Raw genomic sequence first — 26,630 nt, 5'->3', positions numbered from 1 at the left:
ATGGTAGTGGAGGAGGTGCGACAACAGGAGGACACAGCCAGACATGCTAGAGCCGTAGCGCTGGCCAAGCAGGGTCGCTGGATGAATTGGGAGAGTGTTGAAAAGAGGAAACTCTCATGGAGTGAAATCTGGGGAATGGAGTCTAATAGACTAAATTTCATCATCTGAGCGACATACGATGTGCTGCCTTCCCCAATAAATCTGCAGATGTGGTTTGGAAAGGACCCAGCCTCCCCTTGTGTAAAGTCCCAGCCACACTCAAGCATATCTTGGTTGGTTGTAGGACTAGCCTTACTCAGGGTAGATACACATGGAGACACAACCAGGTCCTCAGGTGTCTGGCTGAGTAAGTTGAGCGCAAAAGGAAATCCATCAACGCTCAACCCTTCACAAAGCAAGAGGACCGTCAGTTTTCATCAGCATTTGTCCGGGAAGGGAGACAAGCCGAGGACGAGACCCTCAACTCCGGACTTGAACATGCTGAAGGTTGCCAGGGATTGCAAACGCAAGCTGACTTGGATCAGAGGCTAATTTTTCCCACAGAGATCGTAACAACTACTCTGCGACCAGACCTTGTCCTTCGGTCTAACTCCCAAAAACTTGCGTATGTCATTGAGCTGACAGTACCATGGGAGGAAGCAATTGAGGAGGCATTTGAGGGTAAGAAGCTGCGGTATGCAGCTGAGGCAGAGGACAGAGGCTGGAAGATCAAGGTGCGCCCGGTGGAAGTGGGGTGTAGGGGCTTTGTTGCCAGTACAACAGCAAAACTGTTTAGAGACTATAAGAGAATTAGCAAACACTGCTGAGAGGAGCAGTCACTGGCTATGGCTAAAAAGGGCTGGCATAACTTGGACAGCTAAGGCAGTCAGCTAACCACGATACACATGCCAAGGATTGATCGACTCGTGGTGGGCCTGCCTCAACAGGGGGCGTCGAAAGGGTAAAACTTAACATTAGAAGTCTCAGGGCCTCCTGAGACTGTGCAGTTAACCTCATGGTAGTAAAACTAAAAAGAGTAATGAAAAATGTTCCGCTCTTCTCCCCTGTGCTCTTCTTCCCTTTCCTGGGAGGCAGTGGGGAGGTAGAGCGTACAGCCCGATCCGGCAGGGAGGTGTGGGAAGCCAGATCGGGCGCCCCCCTTCTGGCTCTCCTCTCTGCTCTCTCCTATCTTATCTTACTTGTCTTACTCCTCTCTGTCACCTTTTCTGTCCCTTTGAAGAAATGAGGCTCCATAAATGCTAAAGAGGTAAGTATTTCTCAGTTGCAGTGAATAGATAGAACTGTAGAAAATTAAACAAGAGAAAGAAGAAGAGAAAAACTATTTTAACATAAACCACTGACACACTCCGTGGCCTGATCAAGCCTGGCAGGGCCTCCTTGGATGAGGGTGTCTAGTGATAATGGCTGAAACACCCGATGAATCCAAGGTCCACTACTGACAATGTGTCCCAAATTTTAACAATTTAGATTGGATCTCTAATCCCTCAACCTAACCAGGGAAAATGGCAGGTTAGCTTGGGTAAAAGAACGAAAGTTGAGGCACACAATGATGTGTGCTGCTGGTAAAGTTTATGGGCTGCTTTCCTCATAACAGCCATCCCTCAAGATTTTCTCCATTAAAAGCAATGCATTGTCCGGGATTGTAACATCTAGTCCTTTACTGAATCTGTTTATTTTTAAGATGATGAATTTCAGATATTTTGCCTCTTGCTCCTTCCTGGTCTTGTTTCTTCATCCCTCTCTTCCACCTCCATTCTTCTATAATCTCAATATTCTACTCTTGTTGAAACTGATCCCTTGCTGAACATTACAAGTATGGATCTCACTCAGTCAGGTTCTCCAGCTAAGTAAGCCGATCTGGTGAGAAGCCATAAAAGCATTGTTTATGAAAAAAGCAGTAAGTGCATTGTTGGCAATATAAACCAACCTGATTTATGTTAAGGAGAATGCAGGCAGTAATAAACTGGAGGCGAATAAAATCTCCACTTGTCTATATATGCATGAGTTCATCTCTTTTGTGACTTTCTCACCTCTTTTATAACCATTTATCTTTATATCTTTTTCACTTTCTCCTTTCAACCAGATCACTCTCATTTTCTGCCCACATTTTGTGTAGTAATTTTCACTTAAACCCTCCCCCTCATGCGTTAAAATTTATTGCCTTTTACTTTTTTAATACCACACTATTTCATGTGAAAGAGGTAGCCTTTTGTTTGAAAATGTGCTTTGTAACAATATTCTGTAAATTGTACTGAATTACTCTAATCCATCCTAATCTTTCATTTATTTTTTGCTGCCATAATATTGTTTTATTTAATGGAACTATCACTGTAGGCTAGCAATTAGCTGACGTAATGGCATCAGCAGTAATAATGTTGTACAGGATCTTTGAGGAGAACACATCCAGGTGTCCAGCAAAGAGTCTTCAGTGAAATGTGGTTATAATTTAGTAATGAACTTTATTTCATACACAGAATCACAATCTTGATTAACAAAACAAGTGGTAAAAGTCAAGCACATTACTCTGCATCCCTAACTAAAATATTAAGCTAGGAACCAGTATGGCTAAATAGGGAAATTCACATTGTGTCTACACTATATAGATTCTGAATTGAGTGGAAAATCTCAGCATCTAAGAACTTGTCAATTACATAATCAGAAGTCATAAGTCTTAAAATTTTGCGAACTGCATGAAACTCTGAAAGAAAATAGTGCAAATTCTTAAATAAATCAAACAGAAATTCAAGCATATACATTTATAAAAGAAATAAATTGGACGACAGTGTCCTGTTGGTGGTTGTGACAAGATTGATTTCCCTGCCCTGCGGAAACGACAGAAGAAGAAGGAATTAGGGAAAGAGCTGCATGCCAAGAAGGTAAAATGCATCAAAGTGGCAGACAAGGATACAGTATCAGTGACAGGTATGGAGAGGAAAAGTAGGGAATAAAAGTAATGCAACTCATGGAAGCGGCAGAGAAGGAAATGGTGACAATTCAGGGGTGAGGAAGAAGGCCAGAGGGACTGAAGGATAACAAGTGAGAAATAATGATGAGATGAGAAAATGAGGAAGTACACAAGAGCAGAGAAAAATGAGAATGTGTGGAAGTTAATATAACATTGATACAAAATTAGCAGAGGGTAAAAGAGAGATGTAAAAAAAAACATTTAAAAACATCAGCGATAAGAAGAGTTTGGAAAGAATAAATGGGGAGTTGGACCGAGGAGACAAGAGTGACGAAAGTAACAGACCATTAGTTAAGAATGGAGTTCAGTGAAGGAAAAAACAAACAAGAATAAATGAGTGACAAGTGATGGAAGGAAAAATGGGAGAATCAAGTAATATGCAACTGATAATTGCGACACATCTTATTCTTGTCTGTTTTCCATGTTTAGGGCTAAACACTGCTCAAACAATCCCACAGAAGTTGCTCAAGTTAATGTGTGTTGCATTGACTGGAATGTCTTGTAATAATTTTGGGGATTTAGAAACTTTTAGAAAATGTATGAAACATTGTTGGGTCAGAATGGTGGTGTGGTGGTTAGCACCATTGCCTCACAGCAAATAGGTCCTGAGTTTAATTCTACCATTTGGCTGGGGCCTCCCTCTGTGGAGTGTGCATGTTCCCCTTGTGTCTGTGTGGGTTCCTTCTGGGTACTCAAACTTCCTGCAGTCTAAAGACATGCAATTAGTGGGGTTAGGTTTTGGTAGCTGAAAGAATAAAAACTAAATCTCACTCAATAATGTGTAATGTATTTCAAAATATGACAAGGTTTTATCATAAAATCCTGTTAGAACATAGAATTATACAATGCAGTACAGTACAGTACTCAGATCTTCTCCTTATTCATTCAGCTGTTCTCGTTATGGGTCACCACAACCACCTGTCTCCATCTCATTCTTTCCTCTTTGCATCCTCTTCTGTCACACCAACCTTCTGTATGTCCTCTTTCATTACATCCATGAACATTCTCTGTGGTCTTTCCCTTTTCTTCCTGCTTGTTAGCTTTTTCCAGTATATCCATTACCCAACCAAAACATCTCAGCCTTACCACTCTTGTCTACAAACCACTCAGCCTGACCTGTTTTTCTAATATGCTCATTATGATGCTGTCTCTCCTGGTCACGTCCAATGAAAATCCTGATATTTTAAGGACAAGATACACATTTTGGTGGACTGAGTGCACCCTTAACTTAAAAAGTCATAGCTGAATATTAGCAACAGTTCAGTAGTGCAACAAACAGATACATACCAATAGCTCAGTAGGATCTCCATATTGTCACAGTGCAGTGGACTGGACAGATACTTTACAAGATTTAAAATACTTTCTTTGTTATATATTTTGGAAATTCTTTTGTTACAGCAGTTATGATACTACTAGAACTAATATTACTACTACTACTACCACTAATAATAATAATAATAATAATAATAATAAGGGTGCAAGATGACAACATATAGGAACATCTGTGCCGGGTATGGCCTGGAAATGGGATATGCCCCCTAGGGTTGTCAAGAATGACCGAGCTAAGATCCTGTGGGACTTCCATCCCTTCCATCTTAACCAAAAAAATAGTAATGTGCTTTACTATGTTTTCCTCCTTTTTCTTTGTAAAATTCACGGATAACAACAATAATTATCATTTTAGGGCCATGCTAGCTTCCCTACCAAAGTTATCAGAATAACTGAATTCACCTATATTGAATTTGGTTTGTGGTCAGTGTTGGGAAGGTTACTTTTAAAATGTATTCCACTACAGATTACAGAATACATGCCCCAAAATGTATTTTGTAATGTATTCTGTTATGCTACTCAATGAGAGTAACGTATTCTGAATACATTGGATTACCTATTATATTATCATGCTTTTTACAACTACATGAATGTCCTATTGCTGTGTGAATTATTACTTTTACTGAAGGATACCCACCATACCAATAGCAACTAGATGTTTAAATCTTAATATAAAATGAGTAACAGTTGGGTGGACATTAGGTACAGAAAACTGTTTCATGCGTATATAAATTATTATATAATTATTATTATATTTACATGCTTCCATCTCTCGCTTCTGGTCGGTGACAACTTGCACTTTTCCACTCTCTTTTTTCTCCCTCCCTCGCTCACAAACACATAACAGGTATGGCAGTCCATTCTCCCTGCAGCACGGACTACACTGCCCATGAGGCTACATTCTTTAGGGCTATGACTGTAACACTCTGCCTATTGCCTTCATATTAAATAATTTTTGTGAATAATTTTTAAAAATATTTCTTCACGTCATTATGCGGGCCACAAGTAGAGGTGACATGGGCCACGAGATTGAGACACAGGCATTAGAGCTTCTTAATGCGTGTTTTGTTTGGGGCGTGGAAACGAAAAATAGAGAGGGCATAGCCGAACATATGAAACAGGAAAACACCGCCGTGTAATCCCTTTATTTCAGCAAAGTAACTGTATTCTAAATACCACCTTTTTAAACGGTAACTGTAACGGAATACAGTTACTCATATTTTGTATTTTAAATACGTAATGGCGATACATGTATTCCGTTACTCCCCAACACTGCTTGTGGTTTACGGAATTAACCAAAGATGAATCAGACTAACTAGCACAGTACCTGCATAATTAGTAAAGTATGTTTATGTAATATACAAGTGACAAGGAGGAGGTTAGGTTCACACAGTCAGTTATCATATATTAACTGACATGGAGTTTCTTTGATGACAAACCCAGAATTCCCATCATCAAGCTCAGAATTTTTACTACACCCACTTTTTAAAAGTCATTTCAAAAACATGGTTGGAAGCACAGACAGGCCAAAACATGTGCACATTGGGATGCAGAAGCAGCAACATGAACATTTTGTACTCTGTATGCTGCAATAAAACATAAGATCAGAGCAGATGAAATCAGCAGCAACAGACAACACACTACACTAACAAGCGTATAAACAAACAGAGAGAAAAGCATACATGCATTAAAAAAAATGCTAACAGCTGAAAACCAGTTGTGTTTTGCTAATTCAGTCCATATTTTACTCTTATAAACTCAAGGATGGATCACATTAAAGACAGATGTGGCCAGTGATCATTAGGAAAAATGGGAATAGATGACTGAAAAGGTGAGTAGATAAATGAAAGAGCTTCAAAGGGATTTTGATGGAAGAAAGATAGAACAGTGGTGGGGTGGATGATTAAAAAGGTGATACATCTAAATGAAAGGGCTTATGTAGTTTTATACAAATACATTTTTACACAATAAAAGTCCCAAGTTCTCAATTCATCTCTTCATCATTTTAAGTGCCACATAAGGCTTTCACAATAATAAATTCTCTTGCTTTGAAGAAAGCCTGTAAGCCATCTGTGGGACTTATTTCAAAAGAAAAAAAGAGAAAGCATGCTCATTGTTTTATCATTCTTTGTTTAAACACTTACAAGATATAACAGCAAGAGAGCCTTGAGGTGTCAGGCTGAAACTGGTGGAAATATGAACAACAAACAAAAACAGCAGGGTGGAAAGAATGAAACACTTGGGGTAAAGTGAGAGGGTGAGAAATGGGGAGGAATAGAAAGGACACAGTTCCAGAGGAGCTACAAATTAAGAGGAAGCAAGTAGTAAGGGTGCAGTTTCTGTAAAGAAAATTTGTCTGGTTTCTCAGGATTATAAATATCATCCATTATGGTTTTGGGTGGACAAGTGTTGGAAAACTATTAGAAGATGATATGCTATATTCAAGCCAAAAGGGACATTACTTGTACAAAATGCAATGTAAAAAAATGAACCTTTCTTCTTTTGAGAACAAGTACAGTGTGTCATTGTTTAATATTCCCATGCCTATTGTTCATAGTATCACGACACAAATGTTGTACTGCATTTTGTATGTGGAAGTGATTTTGTTTTACAGCATGCACTTCATGCAAACCACAAACATGTTCAAACTGATTTTTAAAAATAAATACTGCCAAACAAGAGCCTCTGTGGCCTGGCCATCTTACGAATTGTAGTACTAAACACATATAGGGTTAGACTGTTGGTTTTGGACATCAACCTGATGCTTGTTGGGCCACCACATGTGAAAAGGAAAGAAGAAAGCCCAACAAGACAAGTGTTTCCAGTTCACTTTCAAGAGCAAATGAACAATGACCTAAAAGTAATACAAGCTGTGTCTGATGCAAATGCAGACCCTAAGGTTGAACATGAATATGCTTGCAGTGCACAGGCACACTGCCAGTTAATCAAAGCCAAAGAGATATTATGCAGACAATGACAAAGGCATATGAAGCTAAACTGGCAATGGGAGCCACATATACACAGTATCAGTTTAGAAAAAGCAGTGTCCACAGAAACTAATTAGGTTATAGGATCCAGCTGCAGAGGCAGGCAGCAGGTCACAAGAGCTGATCAGGAGATGAAATGCAGAAGTGAAGGGCAGACAGATACGTTGGGTCACAAAAACAGGAGCAGGAGACATATGTCCTGTTGTGTATGTTTTACAATGGACTGAATCAAAGCACTTACCAAGGACACTGAGAATGGCAGCAACACTGCAGAGAACTTCAGATAGAATTTGGAGTTTATAGCAGTGATAGGAAAAGCACCTATAGTAGTCATAAAGAAGTGATGTTTTGTTCAAGAACACATAAACAGGGTGGATCTTGAATGTGATAGATGACCTTTCCCATCTTTATCATCAGGTGATGTAAAATCTTTGTCAGATGCTTGATAATTGGCCTGTTTAAGAGAAGACTTCAATCAGCTCTTAATTTGTTTATTGCTATGCCTTTTATTTCCCTTCTCTGACTTAAGAAAAACTAAGATTTTTATAATTTTTCCTCAAATATCATTTTATCATAAACATACAGGCTTGTGCATATCTATAATTGACAGAGGCTCTAATTAGAAAGGCTCATTCTGTCACGGCTGCCGAGACGAGCGTGTGGTGGTGGAGGGAGAAAGGACACAAAATGCAGGCAGTAGATGATAATGCTAGTGATGTTTGTTTATAAAGTGGTGTAGTGGCAAAACTAAAGCAACCTAAACTGGGAAAACTAAATAACAAACCTGAGATACCAAACAGGGTGAACAATGCAGATGACAAACCAGCAACAGGCAGGAGAACACACAGGGCTTAAATACACACAGCAGTAATCAGGGGATGAGAGACAGGCGGGCAACACACCTGGGAGAAGTCAGAGCCGACGGGACAGGGGAAACGTAAACTGAACACACTCACATGAGATGGGGACCTTCAGAATAAAACAGGAAACTCAGACACAGAGCACCAGACAAGGCACTGAACTAAGCAGACAGGTTCACAAACAGACAGTGTGACACCATAGACAGACAGAACACAGAAGTGGGACCAGGGCAGGCACAGAACAGAAACCTAACAAATGGCAAATCATACATATAGAATACATACTCAGAATAAACAAAAAGCATAAAGAAACACAAAAGACTGAGGACCATGACACATTCTCCTTATTACTTTTTCTATAATTGTAATTCATTGCAGGGAAAAAGAAATGTAAAGTATCTGCAAACACGCTGTAATATAAATAAGGTTTACTAGGGAAACTAGGACTCTTACTATTCATTTTCATAACTCTATCCAGAAGAATTCTATGATTCCCTGCATTTTGTTCTAAGAGTAATCTTTGCGAATATTTTTTCATGATAAAAACAAATAAAACATTCTAAAAGCAGAGGTCCATATTTGCACAAAGTGATTGCAGTATAGTTTATACTGCAGTATACTTTAAGGGACAGTCACGTAGCAGCTGACTTGGGCCTGCTATCAGCATGCCTCAGGATTGGCTGTCTTTATGGATCCTGTCTCTGTATTAAAATAATGTCAGCGGTCAGCTTAAGTGCAGAAAAAAACATTTCAAAGTTTAGCTGAAGGATAGAAAATGCAAAATTACATCTGAAGACACAACTGTTGATTATAACACCCACTGGCAGGCCTGTCTGATAAGGGTCCAAAAGCTTCAGAAGGCTAAGGCAGCCACTGTCACTGAGTATGACACATGAGAAAGACAACCTGAGGCAGCGAATTGCACAGTAGAACAGTCTGACTCAATATCCAGGTTAAGTTGCAAGTATCATCACTGCTAATGTGCAACTAACTGACTTTGGTTTGCAACTAAAGTGTGAACAGTTTTAAAATATGTGGGAGACCTGGATTGAATAGTCCCAGACACCATACATACTTTAGATAAGGAATACAGAGACATTTAAAGCACTTAAAGAGTGGTCATTCTAACTGGACTGTCAGAAAATTGCCAAAGATGCACAAGAACCTCAGACACCAACCATGGAAAAAAACAGATGGACAGAGCAACATTGTTGTCCTTTATGTGGCAGGTTTGTTGTAAAAATCAACCTGTAGCTAAAAACCCCTCTCCATATGCTGTCCATGGGGAAATATATGCACAAACAGACACAATTACTGTATCATAAAATATGCATTAGAGAAGTTTCACGCTCTGTCCTGGTAATGACCCACATCTATATTTCACACCTTGAATGGTTAAATATCAGAAATCTTTATCAGTTGTTTTTCGAACTGAAGAAGCATGTTAGAAGAAAGGTGTAACATCTTCATAAAACTAAAGAATTCGAGTTGCTATCTTTTCAAATACTCAAGACTACCCTGACCTTAATGACTGAGAACCTACACAGACATGATCATTACATTTTATTCTGTGCGCATACAGTATATCAAGGAGTATGATCAATTTATGCTTCAGTATGGACTTGTATGTCTGAGGGAGGGGGTGTTTTAAGTGTTAGAGAAAAACAAGTAAATTCTGAACTTATTTACCATATTCCATCACATCTCATATGACTTACTATAGTAGGCTGTCATATTTCACTGTGACAGTTATTATTTTATCAACTCCATTTTAAATGCTACAGTTTAACGGCCCTACTAGTAGGGACTTAATGAAGAAGTTCGTATAGTCCTGCATTCTGGGTATCCATTCTTTCTTCCTACAACAGTCCAATAGGTGAGGAATAATTGGTTGTCTGTCTTAGTTAGGCCTGTGATAAACTGGCAACATGTCCAGGGTGTACCGCACACCTCTCCCAGTGGGATTGGCTCAAGTGCTCCTGTGACCCTGAATTGGAAAATTTAAAAAAAAAAATGGCTGGATATTCCACCCTGCTGAAGTGAAGTAAGGGTATTCAGAGTTTTCAGGTTAAAATGGCAGCAGGAGGCAGAAGTAGTGGTAGAACCATCGATCCAACCATTATGATTCACACCCATTTCAAACAAGCTGTTTTAAAGGACTTTTTAAAAAAAATTTACTTTCAGTTTTATGTACAATTTTAATTGCAATTCTTCAAATTTCACTAATTACTAAGAATGCCAAAACCCTACGGAGATGGCTATAAGCAGTGTTGGACTACACTCCCTGCAGCAGTGTAGTCCGTGCTGCAGGGAGAATGGACTGCTATACCCGTTATGTGTCTGTGAGCGCGAGGAGGGAGAAAAGGGGAGTGGAAAAGTACGAGATGTCACCGACATGAAACGGGAGCTGGAAGCATGTAAATATAATAATAACCACTGCAGACAAAAAGAGTGCCTGACGAGCCCAGTTGTAAGTAAGCTATTAAGACTTGACTGTACACTGTTTTCGTGTTTTCCTCCGAAACAATAAGTTCTGTTGAAGCAGCCTTTCAACGCCTCTCTCTGTCTCTCGCAAGCAAACTTGACCCAGACAATCGGCTACGAACCCGTATTAGCCAGAGGTCCCTTTACTACGGGTCGGAGCCGCGGACCTGTTTTATATAGGCGCGGAATAGTCTTCTATACGAGATGACTGCAAAAAGTGCAGCCTTGCCTAATGTCCATCCTACTGTTACTCATTTTATATTAAGATTTAAACATCTAGTTGCTATTGGTATGGCGAGTAACCTTCAGTAATAGTAATAATTCACACAGCAATAATACATTCATGTAGTTGTATAAAAGCATGATAATATATTAAGTAATCCAAAGTATTCAGAATACGTTACTCTCATTGAGTAACGTAACATGCTACAAAATACATTTTGAGACTTGTATTCTGTAATCTGTAGTGGAATACATTTTAAAAGTAACCTTCCCAACACTGGCTATAAGGTATAAGATGGCACTTATATCTATAGATTTTGGGGGGGTTTTTTCTATACTTTGCCTGACATTTAAAATGCTTTTCAAGGAGAAACTAACATTTTATATAATTAGTTTCAAAAGAAAGTTAAAAAAATAAAGACAGAAATCCATTGTATCATTTTCATTTAACGACAGTTAAATGATAGATTTAAAACAATGAACAAAACTGCCTAGCAACCACTACCTAAAATTAAGTTTTTTTTAAATTTTGCTAAAAACTTTTTTTTTTTTTAGCATTTAGGTGCCTTATAACACCTATAACACCTTATAAAACCATTTCATCATCTCATTTCATTTCATATCACAGCATCGTCTAATTTAGCAAATATTAAATATACTCAACACTAGATACTTTTGCTGTATCTATGTGTAGCGAGTGTAGCATTGGTATGTGCTGGCTTACTTCATAATAGTTTTTTTTAAAACTGTCTTTGTTCACTTAACTACATTCCAATTTGTTTTAAGTCACAGTTAAAATTTCTGGTTAGTGCCAAATGAACAAAAAATAAATAAGTGAGTGAATAAAAAATAAATTCATTACTTAAAAAATAAGTGGAAAGTTTTAAATTAACCTCAAAATTGCAGTGTAACTCCCATCTCCATTTTTATCTTCTGTTCTCGCCATCTGCTTTTCCTGGTCAGACTAATGATGCAATAAGACTGCCCTTTTTTAAAGGTTAAAAAAATAATGTTTTTATTTTTGTTATTATCATCTAATTGCTTTGGCAGTGCTACTAGCAGTCCATTTAAAGCACAACTGAAAATTAAATTTGAAATTGAGTTGTTCAGAGAGAGCGAGATACAGAGAGCAATAGCAAGAGGCATTCACTATTATTCCTTGGCAATGAAGTATTGTTACTTGTGCCAAATACAGTGCAATGAAATAAAGGCTAAGGGGGAAGACAAAGCACTCTCTGGAGTGAGTCTCTCAATGGAGAAATAAAGACATACATACACAAATAGAGAAGCAAGAAACAAAAGAGAGGACAAAGGAAGATAGAATAGAATGAATGAATAAAGCAAAACAAAACAACACAAAAAATACCAGTGAAATACAACCCCCTCCTCACTGCCCTCCAACCAAGGCTATCATCATGCTGGCAGTACTGAGATTACATCAAGGGAAAGGCAGAGTTAAAGGAAAGGGGCTGAATGTTGGATCAATATGTCTGGTGAGAGAAACATAAGGTAAAGTCCAGACAGAAGGAGAGAGAACGAGTGTAAAAGAGTATTAAGACAGAAGCAAGAAGAAGGTTAGTTAGTATAAACTCACTATGTTTTTGTTTTATTCAAGGTGTAAAATATGCATCCTTGCAGATGTTCTACATTGCACGTTCACGTGTGTGCCTTGTGGCCCTGTTGTTGCCTTGAGGCTGACATTTAGTTTTGCTTAATTATGAGTGTGAAAGTTTAGACATTTGAGTTTTTATGTGTGACAAAAATTTAGATGCATGAATATTCTTGTGCATCATTTTGCGTTATCAATCTTTAATGTGGTTTGCCAATTCTTTGCACTCCTTACGTTCTCAAATGCACAAGCTGAAGTCTTTACATAAAAATGGACATTTTATTATATCCTTGGAACTGTCACATATACAGACTGTTCCATTTCCATGTCACACTTTTTCTTTTCTATGTGTTTGCGGGAAAAAACCTGGACGATACCTAATATCTAAGACTAATTTGCTCTGAGTAAATGTTCTAAGTGTCTATGACATTTAGAGCAACAACATGGATTCATGTACTGTACATTTATTGGATTTCTGTGTGTGTGTGTGTGTGTGTGTGTGTGTGTGTGTGTGTGTGTGTGTGTGTGTGTGTTTGTGTGTGTGTTGAGCAAGTGAAGCAGATGGGTACAGCAGCTGTGTTGCTAAGGTTGTTTCATGACTCGATACCCAACAATAAATCTCCACTAAATGTAAAAATGAGCACCTTCACAGTGTTCCACAGGGTCTCTGACACACTTCCTGCCATTACTTTACACAGGTAAACAAAGTAGTTATTATTTAGGATAGAATTTACCTCCAGCCAGCAAAGTGTTCATATTCTGAATTTATTCATCTAAGAGATGAAGAGGACTTCCTATAAAACAATGAACTTTTGATTATCAATTGGCTAGTTTGAAGACCAGAAATTATAAGAGCATGCTTTCCTTTTCCTTTTTTTCTTCATTCATTCCAGGTTATTCAGTTTGACTTTTTCCTCCCACCAAATGGTCTCCTTTCCCTGTCAAGCTGCCAATATCTGGATGAGAGATGAGAGGAGCTGCTCAACATGTGTACACACCTATTAGAGTTGCTTTAAGTTATTACAGTGTGCTCAGAGAAAATAGTCAGTAGAAGGTTGCACAGCAACGTGTTTTGCTGACTCTTGGGTGCAGCCTGGCTTTCAAGCTACAATCAGCCTTAATTTGCTACTAAGGTTATATTGACTGAAGCCTGGGAGGAAAACTTATAAAACACAGATGAAAACATTTTTGACATAGAGCTCATATTTCTTGGTACTCTTAATGCAACAGTTGATAAATATGGAAGATTCAGGACTCCATAAAATTTGTTTCACTGATAAACTACAGTCTGAAACATATATCCAACTTGCCCTATCTACATAAGTTTACAACCATCGGGCTTTGTGGTGTAAAACTATTTTCTTTAGGTACATTAGTTGACCATAGTACAATAACCTTGTCAAATAATTTAAAAGTTATAAACTCTGGTGATAAAAGCTAACATTTTTAGTTTTTCTTTCTAATTTTGTATACTATCTAATATGTATAAATCATTGTAAACAGTCTAATATGGTGTATGGTGTGGTAGTATGGTGATGCTGTTATCAACCGCCATAGTGCCATTAAATTTCTTACTCAAAGCCAACATCCAAAATATCTCAGTTATTTAAAAATGCTTGATTGTTACCGCCATAAGCCTGTCTTTTATCCTAAGAGGTTTCTATACAGCGTCTGAGATATTTAGCATGCTTTTGAAACTTTTTTTAATAGTAATTTACTGGCTATAATTTCCTCTGTTAATCCTTTTTTTTTTTTTTTCCTCTGTTAATCCTGTCGTAGAAGCTGTGGAAATTCCGTAAGTTGCTTGTGGAGAGTTACACAGAGCAGTTGTTTAATTTCCACGACGATCTGCTGCCTGTGCATTTACATGTAATCCTTGGTGATAAATTAGAATTAAGGAGGAGGATCAGTGTTGGGGAGTAACGGAATACATGTACCGCCGTTACGTATTTAAAATACAAAATATGAGCAACTGTATTCCGTTACAGTTACCGTTTAAAAAGGTGGTATTCAGAATACAGTTACTTTGTTGAAATAAATGGATTACACTGCGGTACTTTCCTGTTTGATATTGCGGCGGGTCAGGACTGTTTGGGTTTTGTTTGACAGCTACGTTCTGTTGTTCCAGGCGGCAGCGTTACGGTTGCCATGGTTACAGGGCGACGCTCTCTCTCTGCGACTGTGTGTTTCCTGGGTGAGAGAGCGCCTTTTCGTTGTTGTTGTTGTTGTGCTAAGCTAACAGGCTGAATGCTACAAGCATAGCTCTAAAGAGTGTAGCATCATGGGCAGTGTAGTCCGTGCTGCAGGGAGAATGGACTGCCTTACACGTTATGGGTCTGTGAGCGCGAGGAGGGAGAAAAAAGGGAGTGGAAAGGTACGAGTTGTCATCGAGCAAAAACGGGAGCTGGAAGCATGTAAATATAATAATAACCACTGCAGCCAAGAAGAGTGCCTGACGAGCCCAGTTGTAAGTAAGCTATTAAGACTCGACTGTACACTGTGTTCGTGTTTTCCTCCGAAAACAATAAGTTCCGTTGGAGCAGCCTTTCAACGCATCTCTCTGTCAAGAAAAGTTGACCCACACAACAAGGTAAAGCTATTTTTCGGCTACGAGCCGACAGGAACCCCGCCGTATTAGTCAGAGGTCCCTTTACTACAGTTCGGAGTCGCGGACCTTCAGTAATAGTAATAAATCACACAGCAATAGTACATTCACGTTGTTGTAAAAAGCATGATAATATATTAAGTAATCCAAAGTATTCAGAATACTGTCATTGAGTAACGTAACGGAATACGTTACAGAATACATTTTGGGGCATGTATTCTGTATTCTGTAATGGAATACATTTTAAAAGTAACCTTCCCAACACTGAGGAGGATGGAATGACAAAAAGAGAGAAACACCAATTTCAGACTTTCATTCAGTTTTTGTCGAAGCGGGAAATGTATCTCGCGGAGCCTTGAGCAGCAGTCTTCATCTTGGGCTGAAACAAACCGTTGTCTTACTTTCACAGTGACCACTGGCTTGAATGCAATCAAGCTACTCCTATTCATCTGCCTGCCAAATATATTAACATCTATTGTTTATCTTTGTTGTCACAGGCGGCCTGATAATTATTAAAATGTTAATCTGATTACAAATTTATGCCAAAATAATTTTCTCTTGTTTTGGATTCTGGAATCTTCTGTCACTGTGATGACCAGTTCACAGCTGTTCACACACAAACACAATCCACACTGATTTTACGGGTGACATGATTTCTATGTAATTAGTCTGTTTTTATTCTGAGGCACAAAGTCCCAGTTTTATCATATTTTAGCAGCCACATTCACAAAATTGTTGATATGCATTAAGCCATTTCTTTTAGTAATGATTACAAACATCTACTTTATTATTCATTACTTTGCACACCCATGTATCCACACACAGGGTACAGAATATAAGCACACAAAAGAACAAGGAACAGCAATAGCCTACGGCATTTATTAATATTAAATGTCTCCATTCATTTCCACAGGTGAATATAAGCTATTACATACACACACACACACACACACACACACACAGTTACATATACAAATATTTGCTGTGAGTGAAACTCTCTCAGTGCATCTGAATAAATAATGTAGTAGTTTACCCCTTAAGCATCAAAGTAAATAATGCGCTAATTTCACATTCTCCGTGCAGAGGGCAGACAGTATGAATGCTGTCCTTTTACATGTTTGCCCTAAATGATTTCCAGTTCATTGATTACATTTACAGAACATTTATAACCATTAACACAAAAGAGATACGTAAATATTTAAAAATAAAATACTCTCTTTTTTGCATTAGGGATCAGTGGTATAAAGAAGTCTAACTTTGGTATTTAGGAGATTATATCTTTATAATATAGACATAAAATGTAAAAGTAAAATTGAAAATGCATTTTCTAAGAGCACCATGTCTCTGAATAAGCAAAGTTTCACTTTTCTTCCTCAAATAAAAGTCAGTCCAACCTTGAACTGTGCTGAACTTGCACTGCTGGTAAGTCACATAAGCCTGTGGGGACAGACTTGACCCAGTCACAAGCTTCCTGTGGGGACAGACTTGACCCAGTCACAAGCTTCCTCACCCTGCCTCTCTTACTTCCTCCATCAGTCCCTCCCTATTTTTCTTTATCTTGTCAACATGTGGTATTAGTCTCAATGTCCTCTTCCCTCCATCATTTGTGTGGTCTATGGTTATGTCCTCTCTGTTCTTCATAGGATTAGTACTTTATCTTGTACCAGAGTTTGGAGACAGTTGGAGAAAGGACAGTGACTATAGTAGGGTGATGTAATTGTTAACTAAAGCTAAATAGTAGACCAATTATTCCACTAGCTCCTTGTATTTTGACTTTACCCATTGTTGTTTTTGTCTCTTTTTTTAAATATAAAATTTAGCCACATCACCCTTTCCACTTTTCTCAGACTGTTATTTGCCTTGCCCTCTAGCCCTATAAATGCTTAGGTTGTTGGGCATTAAAAAGTTATGTATAGGGACGAAATCATTTTAAAATGTGTTTTAAAAGAGTTTATGAGGAGATGAGTATTCAAATAGAGAAAGGTTGGGGAGGGACATACAAGCCAAGTGTGCACACTCACACTTGCAGACACTTGCAGGCGAAAACGCATCAAATCAGACTTTTTTGACCCTATGCAACCCATATCGCATATATTTTCAAATCCGATCTGGGTCACTTTTGTATGTGGTACTGAATCCGATACGTACCTGATGTTTTAAAAAGCAACTGCTGTTTGAATGGTTATGTCGCATTAAATCCGTCTTTTAGGTCACTGACACAAGACAGACGCCAATTATCAGAGCTGGAGAAGCGCCCAATAAGACATCGCGAACGCTTCCTGGCCATCCCATGTAGATGTTAGTGAAACTGTTGGGAAGACAGCGTTGGAGAAACGTGAACGTTTTATTTGTACTGTATAATCTGCAGATTCTGACAGAAATCTGCAACTATCCTTTGAAGCACCGCTCCTCTCTAAAACAGCAATAAGGATAATTATTAGGCCATATGTAAATAACAAAATAACTTTATAACTTAAAGCAAAATTTGGAAACGTAAAGTCCAAAACAAGTCTTTATATTAAGGGCCATCAGTCAAACAATACTGTTTGCTCTGGGTCTAAACAGAGTGCGTTGTTTGTGACGTCTTCTTTTGCGCATGCGGGCTGCTTTGAGGGTTCGCACTAAAGCGTTTGCTGTCACATTTTATTTGTAGTGGGAACAAGCAGACAAAAAAAATCTGATTTGATCAAAAAATCAGAATTGAGCATTAAGACCTGCAGTGTAAATGCAGCCTTAGACTTAACGGGCATTTTGCTGCAAAGTCAAGGAAAATGGATTGATTTGAACACAAGCGATACAAACACAAATAAAAAGGAATTTTCACTCACATATCTTGCGATACTATGTGCAGCAGTATGTGCATCAAAACATGATCAGATCTCTTGAGATATTTCAGACTTTGCTACTCACTATAGATCTTCACTACAAGTTCCTCTGTGTAGGCACTCTGAATTTTTCAAAGACTGGCAACAGCTTGTGAAAGTTTTACCACTGGGCTGTTTGTACAGCTCATGTTTAATAAACACAGAAACCCAGAGTAGCAACTGTGCAGACAATAACTGTAGCAAGATTTCAATAATGGCTGCATCAAGTTCAAGTGGACCCTCTAAAGTAATCATTTTCCTTCGTCTTTCTTTGCTATTTCACTCAACTGGACATATGTGTAGTTTTTATTAGCTAAATCTGGTGAAGTTGTGGTAAAATGCCAACATTAGCCTATTCGTTGTAGCAAGCTAGCTGGCAGCTAAAATTTGCTAAATTCAGTGATGCCCCTGTCTCTTTTAGGAGTTAGAGGCCCGTGTTATAACGGCGGCACAAGATATAATCAACAGGTTAGCTCAAATTCTTCAGCAACCTAATACCACATGTCTACCAAATGCTGAGCACTCTCACGAGCACTCAGGTGGACAAGCCCAGACCCCAAAAGATACAGTGCAGGCGGAGATGGCAAGGTTAGAAATTGTATTGAACCATTATACTTTTAATCATTTGGATTAGTAAAAAAATAAAATAAAATCCCTGCATGTTGAAAATTATTTCTGCTTCTCACATATAGGTCATTTCCAGGATTTTTTAAAAGAAAAAGGGGGGGGGGGGAATCGCTTTTCCCCACTCCAAAGTAGCACGCTGAGGCCTAAATCCAGCAAGCCATTCAGTGTATATATATATATATCTAGTGAATAAAGGCTGCACCAACACTCCTTCTGCTACTGAGGAGCTGCAGCTGAGCCAAGCAGGGCTGGGAAAGAGATCCCTCATCTTGACTGATGATATGAGCCATACAATGGTAATGTAGTTAAACTTATATAAGAGAAATGCATTTACATAAAAAAAACATGTTCTATATCAAATCATAATGATAGACATTCAAATGATAGTTGGTTTGGGTCATATATTAGCACTGATAAAAATATTTCTTAATTGTGTAGTTTTACCAATTGTGTCCCCTTATGTACTGTTTTAGATTAATAAAATGATCACTGAAGAATATCCCAAAATGGATGGCGTGCAAGGATGATTGTTGCACAAGTCATCAGGTGCATAATTTTCCTCTTTGAAATTATTCTTTTTAGATGCTAGTGAAAGTTGAAAATTGTACAATGTTTTTTCTATCAATCTGTGTATTTAATTTAGGTGGTCAAGGTAGGAGGAAACTTGTAGCAATTCCTCCTGATGTAAATGGCTACACAGGAAGACTGATCCGCAATGTTTCCAGTGCAGGAAAGACCCTCTTGTATGTTGTTCCGCTGCAGCAGGACCTTGATCTTACTCCTCTTCCATCAGATGCAGCTGGATTTCAAACCATGCCAAAGGCTTCTTGCCAGGTGTGCAAGGAAAGTATGCCTCTGCATATCCTAGCACTCCATGTCAACAATTGTGTGAAGTCTCAGTCAACAGAAGAGGAAGATGAGGTGAATTTATGTTATATTGTGGAATATTGCCTTATCAACAGTCTATAAATATTTGGGATATTTGTGCACGTAATTATAGAAGGTTTTTTCGTGTTCTATTCTGTTTTTGTTAATGTACAATACATTGTAGTAATTACAATTGTACTTCATAGACTAATGTCCAGCTTCTGTCTGTCATGAATTCACGAAGTTTTTGTAGAGAGCCTCTTGACATGAAGCAGGTGATAATGTTCAATCCACATATTTACAAATCATTGTTTCTTTTATGTTTTAACAATATTTTTTTTCTCTAGGACATGAAAGAATGCCCAATTTGTCTTTGCTGCTTTCCAGTGAATGAGATTGCCCAGCATGCAAGCCTGTGTGGTGAAAGGTTCGTTCAAATTTATACATATTAAACACATTTTCCTATGTTTACATCGGATTCCTTTTTAAAATTTTTAAGCCATTACAGTTTTGAGCTCAGTATGTAGTTACAGTAAATACTTACTTGGTCCACATTTTAATGCTTACAGTATAATTGAAACACACAATGTAATCACCGTACCTATTAAGCTCAGGACGCAATTTAAATGCCAGTAAAATCAGTTAAAAGACATCATAAGTTACATCACATATATTTTTGCTATTGTTCATAATTTTTAGACCTGAGGACACTTCCACTCACATGACAGACGTTTATGCCAGTACTGACTCTGAGTGCAGTGTGCCAATCAACAGAACAGATCCTTTGACTGATTTAGTCAGGTATGATTTATATTCTTTGCCCTTTCAGATTATCTGGTTTTGTTTATAATACATTTGCTTTCATTTTAAGAAACGATAATCATTTTATATATTTTTTTCTCAGTGAAGCAGATGTGCTACAGTGGCTTTCAAGTCAGGTGGATACCAGCAAAGACTTTAGGATTTGCATCACTCGCAATGATCTTGTTCAAAGAGGCTTCATTCAGTGGCAACGACAGAAGAAGGCTTCCCCTGTCAACAAACGCCACGTGATTTTTATCGGAGAAGCAGGAATTGATACTGGTGCATTAAGCAAAGAATTTTGGACTGATATAGCTATGTACATTGTACTTACAGTTCAGATATTGAATATGGCCAAATCAAATTAAGATACAGTATACCCTTTAAATTATTTTGTCTTTCTGTATCTCTATGTAGAAATGATGCATGGTATTGAGACTCGACTGAAGGCAGTGGCAAGAAGGGAAAGAGCCCTGTCATGATGTCACGAGCCCAGCGGCAGCAGCAAAGCTAGGCTAACACTAACTAGCTAGCAAGATTATAAACCTGGTGCTAAACTAAGAGAAGCCACAAAATCAGTTTGAATAAGAGTAAACATTTACTCACCAAGTCAGTGTATCAGGTAAAGATCCACAGCAATGACAATAATCTAATATTTAATATTTTTAATTAAACACAATATTACATTTTGAAATGTAATATTGTGTTTAATTAAAAATATTAAATAGGCTGAACTCAATTTTTTATCAATTTGTTATTAGAACTCGATTTAAATAAGTTACCAGTACTTTTGATGATCTCATGATGATCTCATGATGTCATCATCAGTGATTTAGAAAATAGTTTCTACAGGTTTGTCTGTTTTTATACATTTCCGAAGATTATGTAGCATATGAAGCATGTTAAATATTTCTTTGTATCTTGCAGAAGTGCAGGAGAAGTGTTTTCAGTGAGCCTTGCCCAGGGAGGTCCACCACCCTGCTTCCTGAGAAGCTGGTGTTATCAGTTTCTTGCAACAGGAAACTTCGATGTTCTTCAGCTGACCAAAGATGATGTGGATGACACTGAATATAGGTCTCTAATCGAAAAGGTGAGCTGTGTTTGTACAGACTAGTGAAAAAATGCTGATTGTTTGTGTGTGTATACAGTGTTGAGGAGTAACGTAAGACATGTACCGGCGTTGCGTATTTAAAATACAAAATATGAGTAACTGTATTCCGTTACAGTTACCATTTAAAAAGGTGGTATTTAGAATACAGTTACTTTGTTGAAATATATGAATTACACAGCGGCAGCGTTACGGTTGCTATGGTTACAGGGTGACGCGTGCTCTCTCTGCGACTGTGTGTTTCCTGGGTGAGAGAGCGCCTTTTTGTTGTTGTTGTTGTGCTAAGCTAATAGGCAGAGTGTTACAGTCATAGCCCTGAAGAATGTAGCCTCATGGGCAGTGTAGTCTGTGCTGCAGGGAGAATGGACTACCATACTCGTTATGTGTCTGTGAGCGCGAGGAGGGAGAAAAAAGGAGAGTGGAAAAGTACGAGTTATCATCAAGCAGAAATGGGAGCTGGAAGCATGTAAATATAATAATAACCACTGCAGCCAAAAAGAGTGCCTAACAAGCCCAGTTGTAAGTAAGCCATTAAGACACGACTGTACACTGTGTTCGTGTTTTCCTCCGAAACAATAAGTTCCTTTGCAGCAGCCTTTCAACGCCTCTCTCTGTCTCTCACTAGCAAATTTGACCCAGACAACAAAGTAAAGCTAGTTTTTGGCTACGAGCCCGACACGAACCCGACATATTAGCCAGAGGTCCCTTTACTATGGTTCGGAGCCGCAGACCTTCAGTAATAGTAATAGTACATTCGTGTAGTTGTAAAAAGCATGATAATATATTAAGTAATCCAAAGTATTCAGAATACGTTACTCTCATTCAGTAACGTAACGGAATACGTTAAAAAATATAGTTTGGGGCATGTATTCTGTAGTGGAATACATTTTAAAAGTAACCTTCCCAATACTGTGTGTATAGTTACATAATTTCAAAAACTTGAAATTATTTATTGTTTTGTTTTTGTATGTTTTCAGGTGGAAGTGGCAGACAACCTGACAGACCTCACTGAAGACATTGTGAGCCGTGGTTACACAGGACTTGTGAAGTTGGACAAACGGGACAGTATAATAAGGTAGTATATTTTAATAGACAATATACCAACCAGAAACATTTGAAAGTAATATTTTGTAAGTTAAAACCCTGGTTTAGACCACCATACCCCATCAGTTTCACTAATGACTGTGTTTGCTTTTCTAAATAGATCAATTGTTGTGCATGCTACGGTGCGTCTGACTCCAATGCTACAGCAAATCAGAAATGGCATGAAGATCTACAACCTTCTGGAGGTGATTGGAAGGCACGAAAGTCTCTGTTCAAACCTGTTTGTTCCCATAGATGAGAATGATGATACAGCGGTAAATATGTCTTCATTTATTTCAGTTTAGTTTTTACAACAGATTCTAAAAATACATGTGATGTAGTAATAGCCCTGTGAGGACTTTTTTGTTTCAGCCTTTATTTAGGTTGCTCAGATTAATGAGTATTGAAGAATATCTTTGTTATTGTTTATTTGAAATCACAACACGTGACACCCCCCCCTCCCCCCCAAATCTCTTTAGCCGGATGCTGATTACATAATGAGCATCCTTGAGCCTGAGCTGAGTGAGAGGGGAAGTCCAAGGCATGCCAAAGAAAATGCCATCATCAACTTCTTCCAAGACTTCCTGGAGAACCTTGAAAGCTCAGGTTTGTGCCGTCGGCCAGTTACTGGTATTATCATCAAAACAACATTAACACAACAGCTGTTACAAATACAGTGTTGTAACATTTCTTTCAAATGTACTATACTCTGCAAAATTGTCATCACAAACGATAACAGTCTAGAGGAACTGAAATCTCTGTAAAGATTTGTTTATATGTTTTGATGTTTTATACAATCTACCACATGTCTAAATGACAAAATTGGTTTTGCATATTAATAAATTTTGTGGTATGACAGTTAAAGATTTAAAGTAAGTCGAATCTGCTTCTTTAGATCAGGATAAAGACAAAAAGAGCTGTGAGTATGGGATCCAAGTCCTACAGGACCAGGAAGAATACTGGATTTCCAAACACCAACCACCGAGAATGTCTGTCCCAGTGATTATGCAGTGGTTAACTGGACAAAGACACAAGCCATGCCTTCCTTCAGAAAGGGCAAATTTTAAAATACATGTAAGATTTGAATAGAATAGAATAGAATAGAATTCAACTTTATTGTCATTGCACATGCACAGGTACAGGGCAACGAAATGCAGTTTGCATCCATCCAGAAGTGCTTTAGTGATATAGATATATTACAATATATATTAGCAATAATATAGATATGTGAGTATATTACAGAAATGGGTCTATTATGGTATGTTATAATGTACACGGTATGAAGTATGTTGTGAATATTCTATAACTATAAGTATGTACAGGCTGTAGTGAGTACAAGCTATGTACAGGATATGAACAGGATATAAATATGAAAAAACTATACAGAATATGAAATAAATAACTTTACAGAATCTGGGATATACAGCTATACAGAAATGGGAACTATGCAAGTTGTAAACAGTTGTAGGATTAAAGATTATCGAATGTACAGAATGATTATTTACAGAGCTATACAGTAGTGCAGTTAAGATAAGTGAGATATGTGGATAATTTCTACAGAGGCTATATAAAGTGCTAGTGGTTGTGAGTGGTGGTTCAGTCCATGTTATTATTGTGTTTGAGGGTACAGTTGTCCATTGTGGGTGTGTGTATGTTCAGTCCATGAGTTTAACGTGGGTCAGATGTCAGGAGGCAGAGTTCAGGAGTCTGACAGCTGTGGGGAAGAAGCTGTTCCGGTACCTGGTGGTCTTAGTCCGGAGGCTCCTGTGGCGCCTCCCAGAGGGCAGGAGGGTGAAGAGTCCATGTGATGGGTGACTGGGGTCTTTGATGATTTTCCCAGCCCTTTTCAGACACCGCTTCCTGTAGATGTCTTTTATGGCAGGAAGTGGTGCTCCGGCGATGCGCTGGGCAGTTTTCACGACCCTCTGCAACGCCTTCCGGTCCGAGGCAGAGCAGTTCCCGTACCAGACTGTTATACAGTTGGTCAGGATGCTCTCGATGGTGCAGCGATAGAAGTTCACCAGGATGTCTGAGGACAGGTGGTTCTTCCTCAGAGTCCTCAAGAAGAAGAGGCGCTGGTGAGCCTTCTTGACCAGCTTGGAGCAGTTGGTCGTCCAGGTGAGATCCTCGGAGATGTGGACTCCCAGGAACTTGAAGCTGCTCACACGCTCCACAGCCGTCCCCTTAATGTGGATGGGTGGATGTGGGTCAGCATTCCTCCTGTAGTCCACGATGAGCTCCTTGGTCTTCTCGGTGTTAAGCAGCAGGTTGTTTCTGTCGCACCACTCAGCCAGACGATCCACCTCCTCCCTGTAGGCGGCCTCATCGTTGTCACTGATGAGGCCAATCACCGTGGTGTCATCTGCAAACTTAATGATGGTGTTGGAACCACCAGCAGGTCTGCAGTCGTGGGTGAAGAGGGAGTAGAGGAAAGGGCTCATCACACAGCCTTGTGGTACACCGGTGTTCATTGTGATGGTAGATGAGCAGCGGTTATCCAGCCGGACATGTTGGGGGCGGTTGGTCAGGAAGTCCAGTAACCATTTGCAGATGAGGGAACTGATACCCAGGTCTGTCAGTTTCCTGATGAGTTGTGAGGGGTGGATTGTATTGAATGCTGAACTGAAGTCTATAAACAGCATTCTGGCGTAGGTGTTGTTGTTGTCCAGGTGTGAGAGGACAGAGTGCATTGCGATGGAGACTGCATCCTCTGTGCTCCTGTTCCGGCGGTATGCGAATTGGTGGGGGTCCAGGGTGGGGGGGAGACAGGATTTGAAGTGTGCTAGGACCAGTCGCTCTAAGCACTTAGTGATGATGGGGGTGAGTGCTACTGGGCGGTAATCATTGAGGCAAGATGGGTTGGAGTTTTTGGGTATCAGGACGATGGAGGTGGATTTGAAGCAGGCCGGTACCACAGCGTGGGTCAAGGACAGATTGAATATGTCTGTGAGCACTCCTGCAAGCTCCCCAGAACACGCTCTGAGAACACGCCCGGGGATGCCATCAGGGCCTGCAGCCTTGTGGACATTGATCCTGCTCAGCACCGCTCCTACATCGGTGGGGGAGAGAGTCATAGGTTGGTGGTCTGGCGTCATGTCTGCTTTGGTTGTGGTTGTGGGGTTCCCTCGCTCAAAACGAGCATAAAAGTTGTTGAGCTCGTTGAGGAAGGAGACATCAGAGGATGCGGGGGAGGGTTTGGTGGTCCTGTAGTCTGTGATGGTCTGGAGTCCTTGCCACATGCGTCGGGGGTTGGAGTTGGAGAAGTGTTCTTCTACCTTCTTTTTGTAATGGTGTTTGGCTTTTTTGATGCCCTTCTTTAGATTAGCCCTGGCTGTACTGTAGGCGTGTGCATCTCCTGACCTAAAGGCAGTGTTGCGGGCCTTCAGGAGGAGACGAACATCCCGGTTCATCCAAGGCTTCTGGTTGGGGTACATGGTGATCCGTTTCTGGGTGGTGACACTGTCTGTGGTTTTGGAGATGTAATCCAGTACAGATGAGGCGTACTGGTCCAGGTCTGTGTGGGTGAACATATTCCAGTCTGTGTTTTTAAATCTGTCCTGGAGCACTGCGTCTGTCCCCTCTGGCCACACTTTAATTGTCCTCACAGCAGGTTTCACACGTTGGATGAGTGGTGAATACCGAGGTGTGAGGAACAGGGAGAGATGGTCCGATTGTCCAATGTGGGGGAGGGGTGTGGCTTTGTAGGCTCCAGCCAGGTTGGAATACACATGGTCTAAAGTCTTGTCTCCTCTGGTGTGGCAGGAGACATGTTGGTGGAATCTGGGGAGGACTGTCTTTAAGTTGGTGTGGTTGAAGTCGCCAGCAACAATAAAAGCAGCCTCGGGGTGTTTATTCTGGTGTTTGTTAATGGCTGCAGAAAGTTCTTTCATGGCCAACCTAGCATTAGCGTCGGGGGGTATATACACGGCAGTGAGTATGATCGAAGTGAATTTGTTAATATAAATGCACAAACCTCCACCTCTGGTCTTGCCGGAGTCATCTGCTAGCCTGTCGGCTCGGTGTGTGTGGCGTCCTGCTAACTCGATAGCATTGTCCGGGCAGCTGTTGTTCAGCCATGTTTCGGTGAAAAACATGACATTTGAGTCCATAATCCGTCTGTTGTTAGTGATGGAGAGCCGTATCTCATCCATTTTGTTTGCCAGAGAACGGACATTGGCGAGAAAAATACTGGGTAAAGGCAGCCGGTGTGGTGTTAGCT

The 26,630-nt window shown here is 39.4% G+C and overlaps 1 pseudogene; it reads left to right on the top strand.

The window, feature by feature from the left end:
• Positions 1-23,500, top strand: LOC146628755 (uncharacterized; annotated as a pseudogene).
• Positions 23,501-26,630: the final 3,130 nt, after the last annotated feature.

The sequence above is a fragment of the Diplotaxodon limnothrissa genome, linkage group LG7, assembly GCF_057381915.1.
Source record: "Diplotaxodon limnothrissa isolate DT_005_m linkage group LG7, D_limnothrissa_male_GT1.1, whole genome shotgun sequence".
Classification (NCBI taxonomy): domain Eukaryota; kingdom Metazoa; phylum Chordata; class Actinopteri; order Cichliformes; family Cichlidae; genus Diplotaxodon; species Diplotaxodon limnothrissa.
This window is presented reverse-complemented; position numbering and strand designations above follow the sequence as displayed.